Below are 7,789 nucleotides of genomic sequence, written 5' to 3'. Positions count from 1 at the left end.
GAACGTGAGGAAGTCACGAACACATACATGTATGAAACACTTGAGTAGAGCAATTGGCGAATGCTGGCAGCAGTTGACCATGCTGACACAGTGGAATGCTGGTTCTGGTCCTGAGAGACAAGCACAGAGGGGTGGGACTGCAACGTTATGCAGCTATCAGATAATGAACAATGGCTGCAAATCTTGCATGCATAAGGCTAAATTTTGTAAATTGCTTGCTGCACTACAGGGAGGGGCAATACCAGAATGAGATCTGCTCTGATAGTTGAAAAGCAAGTGCCAATAGCCTTGTGGAAACTTGAAACGCCAGACTGCTATGGATCAGCTGAGAATCAGTTCGGAGTGGGTAACTCAATCCTAGGAAGCATAGTGATGCTGGGAAAAGTGCAGGACATAGTGGGTATCGTTGCCACAATGGAATTTCCTAATTGTGCTGGGGCGATAGAGGGACTGCAATGTGGCACCAGGCCACCTTGCCAAAAAGTACATGAACTATAAGGGGTACGTCTCAATGGTGTTGCAGGTGCTGGTGGATCACAAGAGCTGCCTCACCTACATAAACATGGAATGGTCGAGAAAGGTGCATGAGGCACACATCTTTAGGAACGCTAGTCCCTTCAGAAAGCTGCAAGATGGAACTTTCTTCCCAGACTGGATGTAGCCAGAGACAGACCCCTTCTCTCTCTCTTCTCCCCCCCCCCCCCCCCCAATCACATTCATCTTGCTTGCCCCTCTGAGGTGCTTGGAGCACACAGGACATAGAGAGCAATAAAATCAGCATAGTCTTTGATGCCTTGACAGAGGCCTCGATATGCTGGCTCATCTGACCCTGATAAGAGAGGGTGGCCAAGACAATAGATGGCCTAGAGGCTGTGAAAACTGCCCAGGCTGGCACCTATGTTGATACGATCAGACAACCGTCCCTGGGAGAGGAATCTCCTGCAGAGCAAAGAATGTCCAGTACTCCCAATTTAGTTATCTCTCTTACATGTGTAAATTAAGTTCACATCTCCCTTGTAAGAACTGGCATCACAAAGACGAACCAGCACCATTTGGCACCATAGATAAGAAAGAGAATACGTGACCCCACGGGTATAAAGATGGGTCCAGCAGCACATTTACTCTGAGCATCTATCTGCCATCTACCTGCTGGTCAGGTTAGGTAATTGCCTCCCGAGGTCCACATGGGGGTGCCCAGCCTCATATTTGTCTTGCCTGGGGAATTGAGTGACCGATCCTGGCCTGACACACTGAAATTGAGAGACACAAAAGGGGGGTAAAAATTGTACCTGTATGTGTCCTTTTGTTTTAGTGCATGCATAGACTAGAGCTCTTTAAAGATTAAGCTGTCACATGGTACCCTTACTTTCTATCTTTCTTTTTCCTTTGTAACCATTTTAAGACCTGTACTTGCTAGCAGTTAAGAAGTAGAACAATAGCCACTCTAACCATATGCTTTATAAGTTTTCCTTTAATAAACATATAACTGTTTAAGCTTTAACCTGGCGCCTCCTGTTGCTGTAACAGAACCAGACACAATTAAAAGAACTCTAGCCTGTCAAAGGGGTAGACACAGTGAGAGCTGGGTGTTTGGGCTCTGCCGCCTCCACAGGGAAGACCCTTGGGGCACCCCTCAGTCTCCCTAGGCTGCCCGCTGCGAAGGGACCTTGCATCCTAGCTCTCCCTGCAGACTCTTGGGACACCCGTCAGCCTTTCATAGGCTGCCTGCTGCAAAGGGACCCTGTCCTAGCAGTTGAAGACTAGGGTGTTTAATAGGGCTCATAGACCACACACTACCCCAGCCATCGGCTGACACTGGAAAATTACCATTGGAAATCTTAAAACACCAATAGTGCTCCTTGGAGACCCCTTACTCATGAAGTCGCATAGTCAGCCTGGAGCATAGTAAGGAGCAGTTCAACTACAGGTTGAGCAAGTGCAGAATGATGGTAGAATGTGCTTTTGGACATTTAAAGAGAAGATTTGACTAGGGAAAGCAACATTCCTATTGTGACTGCTTCTTGTGTGCTCCACAATATCTGTGAAAGGGGTGGGAGGGTCGAAGCAGATTGCCTAGCAGCTAATTATGAACAGCCAGATACCAGGGCAATAAAGCAAGCACATGGAAGGGCACGTCTATCAGTCACTTAAGGAGTTCTGATTGATTGCTCCCCAACAAGCCTCAAGATCTCATCCTGGATCTTGTGTTCATGGTACCTGAATGCTCTCCTCTCCTCCTCATGTGCCATTTGTATAATCTGCAATATCATGCTCTGTATATTTAATTGCTTCCTGTTGGTGTGGCAGATTGCATTTGCTCATTAAACATGTCTTCCTAAGTACATTTATTTTTGCCTTCTGTATTGTGATAGCAAAGTGTCGATGGATCGGGGTAGAGGACAAAAGACTCAGGCTAGGGCTACACTGTAGCCTTCTTCTGGAAAAGCTTATGCAAATGAAGCATGGAATGGAACAGTGCTGTGCTTCATCTGCATAATTAATTAGCAGCTGCTTTTGTGCAAGAGGCTTTTGCGCAAAAGGAGCTGTGTAGATGACTCCTCTTTGCGATTAAACCCCCTCTTGTGCAAGAGCTGTTCTTCCTCTTCCGCAAAAGCAGCTGTAATTAATGATGCAAATGAAGCATGGCGATATTCTATGCCACGCTTCATTTGCATAAGCTTTTCTGGAAGAAGGCTACAGTGTAGCTGTAGCCTCACTGTTGTACATGCTATAATGGAAAAAAAATGAAGGGTAGACTTTTAGAGATAACTGTAGAACACAGAAGCTAATCTGTTACTATGAAAGACAGTTGGTGTTACACAATAGACATGCTAAGTACAAGCAAAGTTGTGTGTTTAAGTCCCTGAACAGCAGCTATGAGACGGAGATCGCCATGGTGGAGCTGGATTCTGGTGGCAGGCATAAACAACAGGTTGAGGCTCTGTCTTTAGCTTTGAAACCATGTGCAACAGAGCGCCATACACCTATCTTGTAGGGCTGGAAGGGACCTTGAGAGGCCATTGAGTCCAGTCCTCTGCCCTCAGGACAGGACCAAGTACCATCCCTGACAGATACACCCCAGATCCCTAAATGGCCCCCCTCAAGGATTGAGCTCACAACCCTCTGCAAGGGGGGTGGAGCAAGCACGTGGGATTGCAGGGACTTGCTTCCCACTTACCGGGAGAGTGCAACTTTCTCTTCACACAGGGGCCTGCAGGAGGGATGGGGGAAGTGTGAGCTTGCAGGGGCTCATACAGCCAGCAAACCTGGGGTCGTGCTTTGTTAGGGATGAGCAGTTACAGACCTTTCTCTTCTTCATTCAGGCTGCCATGCACAGTATTTGTTTTCTTTGGTGAGGGAGTGGGGAGGGCTCAGCCGGGTGGCTCTCTGTCTCCCCACAACTAACACCCTTGGGCACACGCACCCAGCCCAGGAGCAGCCGCAGTACCAGCTCCTGGGGAAGAGCTGGGCCGGGGCCATGTAGGGACTGTCCAGCTGCTCCCGGGACAGGCTGTGTAGCAGGCCACTGCCAGAGCTGGAGCCAGGCTGTGGTGCGGCTGCTCCTGGGTTGGGTGCAGGCAGTCGGGGGTGTCAGGGTGAAGGAGTCACATTCTCACCCCCTGGGTGGAGAGTATCAGGCAGCACAAGGACAATGGAGGTGGGGGGGAGCACTGGCTGGTTTATCGGGTGTGGCCCGTGGCACTGAGCGGGGAGAATGAGGCTGAGCGCAGGCAGGGCCTCGCCGAGCGGAGCGAGGAGGCAGCCCAGCTCGACATGTTGGACACCGGCGTGTGCAGACAGCATGGCCAGAGCCGTGGCCCAAACTGCTGCCCTGCCTGCCCTCGTTCTGCCTGCTGCCACCCAACTGCTACCTCATACTGCCCCCGGCTGCCCCATGCCCCTGCCCAAGCACCCGCAAGGAGCTGCAGCCTCTGGCATCCCCCCCTTCGTCCATCTCTTTTCCGATCTCACCCCACACTGCACACCGGGTCAGTGCCCTCCCTGTTCCCACATGTTCCAGTCCGGCTCCTGGCTCAGGGCGCTAACAGCACTGAAGAGCGAGGAACTCGTGACTGAAACCTGAGCGCTCTTGCACTCGCTCTGTCAGGGACTGTGGTGGCCCCTTTTGGAGAAAGGCAAGGCAGGTGCTTGCGTGGGCTGGCCTCTACTGGCAGGCACAGCAATAAACAAGAGAAGCCCAAAAAATCAGGGTTTTGGGGGCCTGAATGAGTCTGAGTGGGAAAAGGCCTTTTATTGAATAATGTCCAACGAGGGGACCTGAATTTTCAAATCATTTGTACACACTTCATCTGTAACATGTTGCAGATTCTAAACAGAAAGTGAGAAAACGTAACAGTGCCGTGAAGGTTAGTTAACATGGGTGTGTTGGTGGTTTTGCTGCTTCTTACACTTCACTTTTGCATGCTGAAGAGATTTGATTAGCTCTATACTGCAAGAGAGAGCTGAGGTGGTGGGGAGAAAAGAGAAGTAAGGCAGCGTAAAGGAGCTGTCATTTGGCAATGAGAGGAGTTGTTTCTGTGCTCTGTGGTTAAACTATTTTAATTATTTTGAGGGGATTTTTTTTATACCTTTTATAGGTGTGAGTTAGTTTGTACCACACCTAGCACTTTAACTTCAGGTAGTTGAAGGCTTCTGTCAAATCCCCACACTCATCTGTAACTAACTAAGCCCGAATCCCTCAGCCCCTCCTCATAATCATATTTGTTGCCCTCCACTGGACTTTCTCCAGTGTGTCCACATCCTTTCTGTAATGGAGGGCCCAGAATTGGATGCAGTACAGCCAGTCCCCAAGTTGCGAACGGTCGACTTATGACTATTCACATTTACATCCAAAGCTGTCGTAAATGGCGGACCCCTGAGTTACGAAAGTGAGCCGCACTTATGAACAGCGTGGTCGCGTGTAATTCTATGGGGGGGCCGACTTACAAACAAACTGACTTATGGACCAATTGCTTGGTCCATAACTGGTTCGTAAGTTGGGGAGAGGCTGTATTCCAGATGTGGGCTCACCAGAGCCGAATAAAGGAGAATGAACACTTCTCTAGATCTGCTGGCAATGCTCCTCTTAATGCACCCCAACATGCTGTTAGCCTTTTTGGCTACAAGGGCGAACACTGTTGACTCATAGAATCATAGAGCTGGAAGAGACCTTAGAAGGCCATCAAGTCCAGCCCCCTGCTCTAGGCAGGACCAATCCCAATTAAATCAACCCAGCCAGGGCTTTGTCAAGCCTAGATTTAAACACCTCTAGGGCTGGAGACTCCACTACTTCCCTAGGTAACCCATTCCAGTGCTTCACTACCCTCCTAGGCTGCGTCTAGATTGGCAAGATTTTCCGGAAATGCTTTTAACAGAAAAGTTTTCCATTAAAACCATTTGCGGAAAAGCGTGTCTAGATTGGCACGGACGCTTTTCCGCAAAAAAGCCCCGATCGCCATTTTCGCGATCGGGGCTTATTTGCGGAAAACAAATCTGAGCTGCCTATACTGGCCCTTTTGCACAAAAGCTTTGCTCAAAAGGGACTTTTGCCTAAACGGGAGCAGAATAGTATTTCCTCAAGAAGCACTGATTTCTTAGAGTAGGAAGTCAGTGCTTTTGTGGAAATTCAAGCAGCCAGTGTAGACAGCTGGCAAGTTTTTCCAGAAAAGCGGCTGATTTTCCGGAAAAACTGGCCAGTCTAGACACAGCCCAAGTGAAATAGTTTTTCCTAATATCCAACCTGGACCCCTCCCACCGCAACTTGAGACAGTTGCTCCTTGTTCTGCCATCCATCACTACTGTGAACAGCCTCTCTCCATCCTCTTTGGAACCTCCCTTCAGATAGATGAAGGCTGCTATCAAATCCCCCCTCACTCTTCTCTTCTGCAGACTAAACAGACCCAACTCCCTCAGCCTCTCCTCATAGGTCATATGCTCCAGCCCCCTAATCATTTTGGTTGCCCTTTGCTGGACCCTCTCCAATGCATGCACATCCTTCCAGTAATTGGTGGCCCAGAACTGGACACAATACTCCAGATGTGGGCTCACTAGAGCCGAGTAAAGAGGAATAATCACATCTCTGGATCGGCTGGCAATGCTCCTCCTAATGCACCCTAATATGCCATTAGCCTTCTTGGCTACAAGGGCACACTGTTGACTCATGTCAAGTTTCTCTCATCCACTGTAACCCCCAGGTCCTTTTCTACAGAACTGCTACTTAGCCAGTTGGTCCCCAGCCTGTAACAATGCTTGGGATTCTTCTGTCCCAAGTGAAGGACTCTCTTAGGCTATGTCTAGACTGCAGGCTTCTTTCGAAAGAGGCTCTTTCGAAAGCATCTTTCGAAAGAGCCTCTTTCGAAAGATCGCGTCTAGACTGCAGGCGGATCTTTCGAAAGAGAAATCTGCTTTTTCGAAAGAGAGCACCCAGCGAGTCTGGATGCTCTCTTTCGAAGACGGCCTCTTTACATTGAAGAACGCCTTCTTTCGAAAGAGGAGCTTTCGAAAGAAGGCGTTCTTCCTCGTGAAATGAGGTTTACCGCCATCGAAAGAAAAGCCGCGTTCTTTCGAAATAATTTTGAAAGAGCGCGGCTTGAGTCTGGACGCAGGGGAAGTTTTTTCGGGAAAAGGCTACTTTTCCCGAAAAAACCCCTGAGTCTGGACACGGCCTATGTGTCATCTGCAAATTTGCTGAGGGTCCATCCCCTGATCTAGCTCTGCAATTCAGCTCTGGCAGGGCTAACGTGGCAAGTCCATCCCATCACAGATGCCTCCATTCCATGGGCAGTGCATCGCCTGCAACATTAGTTTCCAAAGATTTGTAATGGCTGATCTGTCTGCTACTTTATTTGATTAGTAACTGGGTCATTGTTGCTCAGGATGCTACTTCTTTGCCGTACTAAGGGTGTAATAAAGTAGTACTATATTCTTTGGCTACAGCTTGCTTTTTCTGGTGTGTCCATTAATCCACTGGCTTAGGCTGGGATAGAATTACTAGTAGCTTGCACATGACCAGTTATACCTGTGTGGTTCTGTACATGTGCCATTCACATGAGATCCTTGCATGTTCCAATGCCCTCTGTTCTCAGGGGCCTAAATTATTTAATTAAAAAAAAATCCTAACTGTTGATCTGGGAAGCATGGTGAGCTGGACCACCAATAGAGAATGCCATCTTGTGGCTTAGAAGAGTAGATCTATGTGTAGTTGAGGTAATTAAGGCCAGATGATTTTTCTGGTCAGCTTCATGACTGTTCAGAGCTGGAGAGTTCTGTACAATTTATAGGCAAGTTGTGTGTTAGTCTGTCAGCCTGACTTCTTGACTGTTCATTACTCACCCCAGCCTGTGCAATCTCTTTTATCAGATCATCTAACTCTACTAATTTTCTTCTATATTCAGCTCAAGCCTGGGACTCTGAACAGATCATTGCTTCATACTAGCTAGAATAATCATCAGGCTTTCTTGAATGTGTACTGCTTTGTGCCCACTTAGAAGCATTAACATTTAATAGATATGTGAATATGGCATGGTATTAATGAATAAACTTCTTCCATTCCATAGATCAGGATTTAAGATTTGAAGAACTATATATTTTAGAATTTGTCTGTTTGCTCAAGAACTCTTCTTAAGTTGAGTAAACTCTAGGACCACCAAATTCAGTACAAAGCTTTCTTTGTTCATAACTTAAAGTGAGGTCAGGGTTTGTTTGTGCCAGGAAAACAGGATGTGCATGGAATGGGATTGCTCCTCATGAAAGCAAACCAAAAAGAGACCAATCACCAAATCAAGTTCAG

This window comes from Pelodiscus sinensis, chromosome 19 (genome assembly GCF_049634645.1).
Source record: "Pelodiscus sinensis isolate JC-2024 chromosome 19, ASM4963464v1, whole genome shotgun sequence".
Taxonomy (NCBI): Eukaryota; Metazoa; Chordata; order Testudines; family Trionychidae; genus Pelodiscus; species Pelodiscus sinensis.
This window is presented reverse-complemented; position numbering follows the sequence as displayed.